This window comes from Beta vulgaris, chromosome 8, assembly GCF_026745355.1.
Source record: "Beta vulgaris subsp. vulgaris cultivar EL10 chromosome 8, EL10.2, whole genome shotgun sequence".
Lineage (NCBI taxonomy): Eukaryota > Viridiplantae > Streptophyta > Magnoliopsida > Caryophyllales > Amaranthaceae > Beta > Beta vulgaris.
Window position 1 is genome coordinate 42,741,944 of NC_079209.1, and position 11,918 is coordinate 42,753,861.

Below are 11,918 nucleotides of genomic sequence, written 5' to 3' on the forward strand. Positions count from 1 at the left end.
TTTTGCGTACTGCTGCGTACTTTTATTAATGCTGTCGTGTTTGTTTTCCGGCCCAAAAAAAACCAATCCAACTCATTTTCTTCTTTTGCCCACGTGGGTTTTCTAACCCTCAAAGAAATAATGGGCTTTTCTTTTGCTCTGCTTCTTATTTACTTCACATTTCATGGTTTGTGTGAGTTTTGCTTATTCTAATTCTGTGATAAATATTACATTAATGGGTTTTAGCCCATTAATTCACCAAAATCAATTTTCATTTATTTGACTCCGTTATGATTATTTACCTATCAACATTCGATAACTTATTACTAGTATAGAAATATCAAACTAATGAATAATCATATAAACCCAATTACTAAATAACATATGAAAACGATAAAAAAAAACTTGTAGTTTATAATGCTAATAAAGAGCTATTAATAGGGAACAATTAAGTTATAATAATTCATACTTATCACTTATCAAATATAGTTCTATCACATTGACTATGTGAGAGCTATGTATAATCTAGTAAATTGTTTCACAAAAGCATTAGCTAGAGATGTGGTAAAAAGGAATTAATCGGTTTGGGATTGGTGCTTGTTGGTAATCACGAGTAGGAGAATATGAACTTATTAATGCCCAATAAGTTCAATAAGATCAAGCTCCTTATTTGATGATTGAAAGAACTTATATGAACATCCAAGGTTCTTTAAATTTGTGATTGTTTAAGAGGCTGTTTAATCTTAATAGGTCTCTTGACATTGTGATTTTATCATAGCAGCATGTTTTTTTAAGAAATCTACCTATGCAAGTGCGAAGTTTGGCCGCTTCAAGAAGCTAGTGGGGCATTACTTTGATGCATTTATAAATTGATATAGAAACATGGCTTTAAATGTCAAGTTTAAATCAAGAAAAAGTAGTTTACCTAGTGTATATAGTATCTTCACGTTTTCAGTATGTGTGTTTGCTAATGGTTCAATCATTTATCGACACCATTTAGATACAATTACTTGAAATGTATATTATACTAAGTTGAAGTTCAAGTCTTTGTATAATTTCATTAATACATGAGATTATTTTGTTATTGTGATGTTTGTGCAATAATTTTTTTAAATACTATGAATGGGGGAAAATTGTTGGGGATTTAAAGCATTTATTTGATTGGATTCATGTTATGTTTGTATAAGTCGCTTGGTTAATATATCGTGACTTAACAACGTCAGATATAGAGGCTATCGATGAAAAGCGTTCGCTCCTATGATAAAGAGTTCGCACAAATTTGACAGGGAACGATGAAACAACGAAAATCAGTGCCTAAACTCACGAAGTGTCCACTCCATGTTGGAGTGTCCGCTCCGACAAGGAGCACCCGCTTCTGATGGGAGTGCAAGCTCTAATTCATCAGTTGTTGAGTTGTTATTGTCCTTTTTTTTATAGTATCTTCAGGCATTGTAAGGCTCCTGTATATATATAATACTCTTCTCATATTTATGAACGGATAGAAAGACTCTCTCAACACAAGCACAAGAGAACTCATCATTAAAGATTTACATCACACATTTGTTCTTAAGTGACATTGTTCTTAGTGAGTATGAACTTTGTTGTTCTTATTTGTATCTCGATTAATAAGTTCGTATGAACATAGGGTCAGAATACTTCTTTTGGGAAAGTGATTACACACCTATAAGATTCTTATTTATCGTGTTCATATTTGACATTCTTGCTCTACTATTTTTATTAGCTAACAAAAGTAACGATTTTATTGTTCATATGAGAAAGATTGGACAACTCCTGAACATATGACAATTTTCTCAACAGCTGTACATTTTATAGTATATAGTTATTATCTTATAGCCTCATGTAGGATAATTTTTGTTCCCTTATTTTTTGCACCTAGTTTTCTTTTTGGCTGATCCCAGATATTGATAGCCGTTTTCTTTTGTCTTTTTCTGTCTTATCTCGTTGTACAACTCCAAGGCTGATGGTAGGGTTTCTCTTCGGATGTTGGGTATATATAGTGTAAGTTGTATAGGTAGTTGTAGAACACACATATTTTTTTGGGAAATTTCCTCAGGTACCCCTGAGGTTTGGCGTGATTTCCAAATTACCCCCATATTTGGAGAATTCCTCAAATACCCCTGAGGTTTGTGTTTGTGCTGAAGATACGCTTACTATGGATGGAAACCTAATGCCGTTAGGTTTTCCTCTCCTTCTCCCCAATTTTCTTTTTCTCTCTCCACCTATCATCCTCCATTGATGAACATGGAAGCTTTCTCTCTCCTCCCACCCCACTCTAAAGCCCTAACCACCCAGCCCCCACTACCTCCCCTTCCCCCACCCCTCCCCTACCCCCGTAGCCCCCCTCCCCCACCCTCCCACCACCCCAGCAGCCCCCCTCCCCACCCCGTCACGAGAACCCCACTCCTCCCCCACCCCATCCAAATCGACGCCCAGAACCCTGTCGAAATCGACCCCACCCCTTCCCCACCCAGTCGAAATCGATGCCTAGTTCATTTTGGCTAATGAGTAGCAGTGGCGAAATCGATGCCTGACGAAGAAGATCGAACAGTGAAGTTAGCAGAAAAATCGATCTTCTTCATTCGGAGATTTGGGATTTGGGAAAAACTGAGGAGAGAGAGAGATTGCGAAAATGGGGGTTTCGGCTGGCAGGGGTGCGGGGGTGGGGGAGGGGTGGGGGGAGAGGGGAGGTGGTGGGGATTGGGTGGTTAGGGCTTTAGAGTGGGTTAGGAAGAGATAGAAAGCTTTCATATTCAGTAATGGAGGATGATGGGTGGAGAGAGAGAGGAAAACCTAACGGCGTTAGGTTTCCATCCATAGTAAGGATATCTTGAGCACAAACACAAACCTCAGGGGTATCTGAGGAATTCCCAAATGTGGGTAATTTGAGAATTACGCCAAACCTTAGGGGTACCTAAGGAAATTTCCTTATGTTTTTTATAAAGTTTTAATTGGTGAAATGAAATAGAAAACTGGGAAACATTTTCCACAAAATTGAAGCTTGAGTCTTGGCCTCTTTTCATGGTATCTAAGCAACGATAATACTTCTTTTCTTTCCTTAAAGTTGTAAAGGCTCAAGACTTTTATCATGGCGGGTGATGATGCAGCAAATCCAAAGAATGAAAGGAGCAACAACAATCCCTACAAAGACCCTCTTTTTATAGTAGTTAATGACAATGCTTCTTCTTCTATTGGAAGCATTGTGTTTGATGGAAACAACTTTATGAGTTGGATTAAAAGCATCTAGATTGCTCTTGGAGCTAAGAACAAACTATGTTTCCTTGAAGGAGAACATGCCAAACCAAAAACATGTTCCGAGGAGATTCCAAAGTGGGTGAGATGTGAATATATGGTCAGATCTTGGTGCTTGCTGCAATGAAGCCATACATTGCTAGAATTCTGGTTAACATGGCTCTACCAAGCAACTCTGGGAGGAAATCTAGGAAAGATATGCACAAACAAATGCTCCGCAATTTTCCTAGCTAAATAAGGAACTTTGAGAACTACAACAGAACAATATGAGCATCAATGAGTACTACTGCAACCTCAAAGGCATATGGGATTAGATAACAAACATAGAAGAGAATCCTAAGTGTAGTTGTGGAGCTATGCCGAAGTGGACGTGTGAACATGCAAAGAAGGTTATGGATTTGCAAGCCCAATAAAGATTGATTAAGTTTATCATGGGTCAAAATTGTGAGTATGACCAGATGAAAACAAACTTGATAAGCAGTGACCTTTTTTTACCTGTTAATAGGGCTTACAACTTAATGCTTCAAGTTTAAAGACATAAACAAATCACAAGAGAAATTGATGCTATTATGGAACCAAGTGCACTTGCTGGAACTAAAAGGTTTCAACCAAAATGTTTAGGACCTCTATGAAATTTTTATAAGAAGTATAAGATGGAGAAAATGGCGAGAACATGTGAACATTGTGGCAAGAAGGGACATTCGAGGGAAGAATGCTTCCAAATGGTTGGATATCCTGAATGGTACAAGAAACCAGATGAACACTACAAACATGTTGGGAATGGGGTGAAGAATGCAGATGAAGAGATTGAAGACAATCCTCTCAATTTTAATAGTAAGGGCAAAGAAGCAAATGTGACCAAATTGGACAACAATTTTGTTAACAACATTGTGCAAGAACTATTCAAGGCCATGACAGAGAAGCAAGCATGTACAAGCAGTCAAGTTAACTTTGTAGGTAAGATTTCTAATTCCAACGATGCTAAGAAATTTCTGCAATCATGCTTAGCTGCTAGACTCAGGAGCTAGTGACCATATGACAAGGAACAAAGACTTATTAGTGAATGTTAAGAAGTTGAAAGGTAAATTAAAGGTTGATGTTCAGATTGAAGTCAAAAGTATGTGACTGGAAGTGGTGATGTGATTTTAAATGACATGATTAGTATAGACATGTGTTTTACATTGATGATTTTCATCCTAACCTGCTCTTTATTGCCAAGTTGTTAAACGAAAGTAACCTTAAGCTCTTATTTGATAAAAATTGTTGTGTTACAGGACCTCCATTGAGAAGGGCATCTTGTTTGGAAGGAAAGAGCATGATCTTTATAAACTTGTGAAGGAGAAAGGAGCACAGAAGGATGATGTTTTTTGTGAATCAAACTGAAAAGTTGGAATAGTGTAGCTAACTTAAACATTATTCATGCTAACTAGGTCATGTTTCCCTATCAAAGATGCAACACTTAGCTTTTTGTAAGTGTGAAAACTTAAAATATTTTTTTGTGATACTTGTTTAATTGTCAAACATCACAGGTCGCCCTTCACTTTGAGCAAATTCATTGCTAGTAGTTGTTTAGAATTAATCAATGTTGATATGTGGGGGCTAAGTGGTGCTAGATATTTGTTAACGATAGTGGATGACAACAGTAGGGTCACTTGGTGTAATAGCCCTATTTTTAAGAATGTTTATTTAGAAGTTAAATATAATTATTAACTTAATTATGTTTTGAAAATTCTTATTTTATTTGAGCTGTGGAGTATTATTTCTATTTGTCTTGTTATAATGTATTTATTTATTTAATTATATGAGATTATTATTATTATATTTATTTATATTTTGGGTTTGTGCAATTAGTTGAACGGTATTTTGCAAACAAGAAAATAAAGTCGATTTCCTTCCCGAACCATCCAACCCTTTTGATATGTTGTCGGTTTAATGAAACCCCAAACCCACCCTAGTGGTGTCAAAACAGGTTCTCAAACAGGTTCTGGGTATACCCACGGCGAACCAGGTCAGACCCGGACAGGTCAGGATTCTGATTGTCAGTGCACCAGGTCATGATTGGTCAGGTTTTGTTCAACTGGGTCGAACACATTTGAATCATTTGATTCTCGGGTGCCGGACAGGTCTGAGCGTTCCATTCACAAGTCGATTGATTCACAGGTATGATCGCTAGTTGACATTTTTTTTTGCCGAGTTTGCGCGGGTCGTATTTAGGTTTCATGTACGGTTGAGTTAAGTCAAATGTACTCGGGTTGAATTAGTAATGACCTTAGTTCGATCGTCGTGAAACATCGGGTACATTCACTATTGAACGTCAATTCAACTTCGGGTAACTCCTGATCGGGCCATCTCGATTTTGTTATGTATTTTGTAAATGAATCATATTAATAAAAGTATTAAGATCGATATATATATATATATATATATATATTATATATATATATAATATATATATATATATATATATATATACATGTGTGTGTGCGATAAATATATAGATGACAACGAAAAACCAATAAAAGCACTATATTGGTTACCGTATGTGTGTGTACGATAAATATATGGATGACAACTAAAAACCAATAAAAACACTATATTGATTACCGTGATGCTTAGTGTATTCTCTTAGTCAACTCTTATTTCGAATAATCAACTGCGTAAAACCACTCTAATGAGTAAAGGATTAGAACGACTCTTCATATGTTTTAATATTATATATTTTAACCAACGACAATAATGACAAGTAGACAATCAATTCCAAACTTTATGTAAATGATTTATTATTATAAGCATTATGATTGATATATAAGTTTATATATAGCTATGATGGTAATGAGAATAATAATACAAATAAACATAAAGCGACAATGATAATAGGTAAAAATACAAATAATAACAATAATAGTATCAATAGTAATACAAATAAGAACATGAATGCTAACAATAACAATAACAATGTAAATACTAATATGTTGAATCATATTAATATAATATTGATATCAAAATAATTGTAAAACCAATCTAATACTCTATTGATTATAAATTAGTATAATGACTCTTAATATGTTATAATACTATAACAAATGACAATCATGAATCATACATTCATATGTTTACAACGATAGTTCATATGAGGACTAAGTGTTATAACGAGGGTTCATATGTTGCACAATAATAATAATAATAATAATAATAATAATAATAATAAATTATACCCCCAAATCATAACAATAACAACAAAAATACAAATACTAACAGTAATAGTAGCAACAATGCTAATAATAGAGATGACAATAAAGATTAGACGCGATATATGTGTATTATGTCATGACTATATGTGATGAAGTATAAATAAACTATTTGATCAGTATGTTTAATCAGTTTAGTTGTACATTGGTAATAAAATTATTGTAAACCATTCTAGTACTATGTTGATTATAAATTAGTAGAATGACTCTTGATATGTTATAGTAATATAACAATGCAAATGACAATCATATGTTTACAGCAACAGTTTGTATGAGGCCAAAGTTATTATAACGAGCGTTCATATGCTATACTTATAACAACTCAATAACTCACTATTTTGTTCCTAGATATTTGAAAGAAGTTGTTACTAGATAAGATTAATGAATGTGTCAATTTATATTATAAGCTAACTCAATAATAGTACTCTATTTTAGCTAATAGTCTTCATGTGAAATGTATTTCGAAACTAAAAGCATGTATTTGGATTGAAACAAGTTATCGGTCGAGATCAATAAATGCATCACTTAAATACTATATAGTTTTACAATTACTTAATTGAGTAATAGTGTGATAATTGTATAAGTAACGCTATAAGGAGTCTAATCAAATATAATAATAATAATAATAATAATAATAATAATAATAATAATAATAATAATAATAATAATAATAATAATAATAATAATAATAATAATAATATATATATAATATAATATAATAATAATAATATATAAATAATAATAATAATAATAATAATAATAATAATAATAATATAATAATAATAATAATAATAATAATAATAATAATAATAATAATAATAATAATAATAATAATAATAATAATAATAATAATAATAATAATAATAATAATAATATACTTAAATAATACTAATAATAACTTCATAAAGGTAATTAAAATTTGTCCTTGTAATGAAAGAATAATAATTGACTAATTATTAAATATTGTAAGTTACTAAACCAAGACAACAACTATTAAGATTATAAGAATATAACATTATCAATCCATGTGCTAGGTCATCAATCCATGTGATAGGTTGTTCTATTTTTCTATTGGCTAAAGAATGATAACATGGATTATGAATTAGAACCATTGATATGAGAATGATTAAAATCTAACCATCAATTGTATATTAAAACATAAAAGATGATAAAAAGGATGGGATCTAATCTCATCCATTGATAATATCAATCCAACGGATGAGATTGAATTTAGAAACCCTAATATTAGTAGGTATAAAAGAAGTGTATTTGTTCCCCACATATTTCATCTGCCTCCATCATCCTTTGAGTCTCATCTGCTCCTTCTATATCTCCTCACCACCGCCACCGACTCTCACCCTCTCTCCTCAACACCGCCACCGACTCCCACCCTCTCCCCTCACCACCACCACCGTCTCTATCTTTGACTCTCTCCCAAAAATTTTCTTTTCTGAAGGTTTGTCCAAGAGCAAAGTTGATGCTGGGGAAAATGCTGTTTTATCTACTGAAGAAGCAGAACCTGTAGATGAACTTCATGCGAAGGATGAAGCAGAGGATCCTAACTCTAGAGATGCAAAAGCAATGGAAGATTCTCCTGTAATGGGTCTTATGACAGGACCAAAGAAAGCTGATGGAGCTGAAGACACTGAAAGTAAAGTTGATGTCGTCGCCGGTCTTCGCTGGTTGGCTTTTCTCGTCGCTCGTCCGTCTTAGCTCGTCTGTCTTCGCTCGTCGCTGGTCGGTGTTCGCTCGTCAGTCTTCGCTCGTCATCTTCGCCCGTCCATCTTCGCTCGTCACTCGTCAGTCTTCGCTAGTCGCTCGTCACTCGATTCCGGCCAGATCTAGTTTTGTTCAAGATTTTTTTTTTCCATCTTTTAGTTTAATTTGTAAATTTTTGTGTTGATTAATTTTGTTTTTGTGTAATAATAATATCGTTCAATTTCGTCCCCAGATTTATTGACTTTTGTGTAATTTCATATAATTCCACATTTATTTTTTGGTGTAATTTTTATGTAATTTCACTAAATTTTGATTTTTTTTGTATAATTTATTATAATTGCAGATTTTTTGTGAGCTCATATTTTGTTTTTTAGTATGATGTTAGGAGAATTTGAGATATTATTTGGTAGAATATTAAAATTGGATAATTTGGTAGAAAAAATGAGGAAAATTTAGTAGAATATCGAAATGGGATAATAAATTTGGAGTATAGGATTTAATAAGATATTTTTTAATATTATTTGAGAATGGAGATATTAAGTAATTATAGAAAATATAAATAAGTAAATGATATTTAAAGTTTAACTCTTAAATTAAATGTAATTTATTTTTTATTTAATTAATTATTAAATATAAGAAAATTTATAAATTGATATATTTAAATGATTTTATAGATATAAAGACTTAATTGAATTTTAGTAATATCTGGTTAAGTATGGTCGGGTTTGAGTTTGAATGCAGGTTTGTCTGGTTAGGTCAGCATATAATCTTGTCAGGTGCCGGTCAGGTCTAGGTAATCCCAGGTCAGGTTTCGGTCAGGTTTGAGGACTGACCCTCACAAGTCAAACCAGGTTCAAGTCAGGTCAGAATCAAGTTAACCCAGCGATCAGATCTGTTTCTGACACCACTAACCCACCCCAATTACTTCTCTTTCTCCCCGGGTCTTCTAATCCCCAAAACCCCAAAACTGAAAAACTCCAAACCCCAATTGAGGAAACCCGAAAACCCCAGACCCGTAAAACTCTCTCGCTCACCTTCGCCTGCGCGTCGCCGGCTATTCTTCCAGGCTCGTCGAAATTTCCCCCTTGTCGGCGCCGTCTCACTGTTCTCCTCCTCTCATATGTGCTCCTCGAGTCTCTCTCCTCTCGCTGGTTGTTGTTGCTGTTGTGTTGTGGCGGTGTTGCCGTGGATCTGATTTCGCCACCGCGAGTCTAGCTCGCCGGACCTGTTGACTAATACCACTCGCCGGTGTTGTTGTCGTTGATATGTCACCTCGCCGGAGCTTCAAACTCCTCTGCCGTGCGTGTCGTCCCTGCTCCAAATGAGCAGAGGTAAAACCTAGTACCTATTCATTCCAATTTCTGATTTCTTTTTAAAATTCAGAAATACCAAGCCCATGTTTATCCTTTAATACTTGGTTATGTTTTGTGCTTGTGGTGGTTGCTGTTATGGTGGTGTTACTATTTTATTATTGTTAGTGGTGGTGATGCTTTGTTGTTGTTGCTGCATTTTAGAGGTTGTTATTGGGTGATTGTTGCTTTTGTTTGTTGTTGTTGTGTTGTAAGTATGGTTCTAAGTCACTGGTTTTAGTAGAGCTTTGAGCTCGTGAAGGTAAAAATGGATTGATTTTCAAAGTATTGATCTTTGCTTGACTTTGATTTATTTAGCAAGGAATAGTGTGAATTTGAGTCCAGTATTATTTTCTCATTGTCTTAGTTTTGAAGCCAAATTAGTATCGTTTGCTTCTATATAGGTTGTGAGCTAAATTTTGTTTGACAGATTGATTAAGTTAAGACTTATAGTTCTTAATTGAAGATAAAGGAAATTAGAATGATAGGTGGAGGTAATTTCTAGATTGGGAACTGTTCATGGATTCACTTTGTGGTTGAGATTAGTTTGAAAATAGTTGTTAATTATGGTTATATCGTTGTGAGGTGGATTGTCATTGCGGAGTTGGTGATCAAATTGCCAATGGTATTGGCGTCTTATCATTAAGGAATTGGTTTGCGTATAAGGTAACTTTTATGTTCAGTAAAATCATTTACTCATGCCCATGTGTATGTGGATCTCTGTTTCGTTTTTATAATAATTAAGTTCGTACTATGGCCATAGTTATGAATGTGATGTTATGAGTTGATTCTGGAAATATTATTCGATGAATGTAAATATGCAAATGTTTTGCTGGCTTAGTTTATTGAACTGAAAATAGAAAGTGGGCAAGGTATGGGTGGAGGACGGTTACTTCTTTTTGACCTGATACGGTTGGCTACGCTCCATAATAAACCTTGGGGGTAGTATTGCTGGACTCCATAACGAACCTTGGAGGCAGCGTTTGTCCTTTGTCCAAAGCTTGTACTTGCCACTGATTTGTTTAAGAGTGTGAGTTATGCCAGCGTTGTAATGACATGAAAATGATTTGAGAAATAAAATGTTTATAACGGGCTGAAGTAAGGTTGCGAGTTTTCCACTCATTTTGGAATTTTGTTTGTTTTGTATTTCCTCTTTGAATTTGCAGGTTTGGTGTTGTGAGCTCAGAATTTGAAGTGGAGCAAGATAAAGATGTTGTCATAGATTAAGGATTGAGTTTGTATCTAGATAAATGATTTGAGAATAGATAATTATATTTCATTGTATATAATATTTGGGAATTTAGTCGAGATATTGATGTATTTAAGGTTGTTTTTCCACTGCGAGTTAATTTATTTAAGAGTTAATTATTGTTTATGGTTGTCGAGTGTGTTTCCATTAGCAGCACGAAAGAGCGGGCTGTTACACTTGGACTCAACATTAATCTAACAAATAATAGGTGAAAGGAACCTTACTAAGTTTCCAAAGTCATGTTGAAAATCACTTTAATACAAGGGTGAAAACCTTAAGAAGTGATATTGGTACAAAGATTTTTGAAGATGAGTGTAAACTAATGTTTGCAGAGAAAGGCATCATTCATAAAAGAAGTGTAGTAGGGGTACCACAATAGAATGCAAGAGTAGGGAGGAAACATAGGTTTCTTGTTGAAATTGCTAGGGCACTATAGCTTCATGCGTGTATGCCTAACTACTTGTGGGGAGATGCATTCTTGCAGCCACACACTTAATGAATTTATTGCCTACATTTGTGCTTAATTTGGATACACTTTATAATAGACTGATGAAAAAGGACCCCAGTTATGAGCACCTCAGAATGATAGGTTGTTTATGTTATGCTAGTCCTCACAAGAAACCTAGTGATAAATTTGCTCCTAGAGGGATAAGATGATGGATCTATCAACCATGAAGGTTTTTGTTTGTAGAGATGTTGTTTTGAAAGAGAAAATATTTCCTTTTCTTCTAAAAATTAGTGATTTCGGTAACAACGTTTATGATAGTAGGAACACTGCAAATGAAACTGATAATCATGATATGTAATATGATGAATTAACTTATATACTTCATGAAGTGAATAGGGAAGAAGAAAATGAAATTGATGTAGTGCTGAATGAGATAAAGGAGAATGTTGCAGAATACATTGCTGAACCACACCCACCAGTTACAAGAAAATCTTCAAGAGAAAGTGCAGTATGAACAAGGTTCAAAGATTCCATATATGATATTCTAGGCAAAGGAAGTTCAACTAGGAATGTCAATGCAAGCACAGAAACTTGGAAAGACCTTGAAACAAGTGGAGTATTTAGTCTATAATACTTATGCTCTTTCAATAATGTGT

General features: G+C 34.2%; 1 long non-coding RNA gene across 1 annotated transcript; it reads left to right on the forward strand.

Moving 5' to 3' along the window:
• The first annotated feature begins 9,108 nt into the window (after nt 1-9,108).
• On the forward strand, nt 9,109-10,940 carry LOC125492513 (uncharacterized). Its single transcript, XR_008967371.1, has 2 exons — nt 9,109-9,547; nt 10,732-10,940. It is a non-coding gene; the product is annotated as an uncharacterized LOC125492513 (long non-coding RNA).
• The last annotated feature ends 978 nt before the right edge of the window (nt 10,941-11,918 follow it).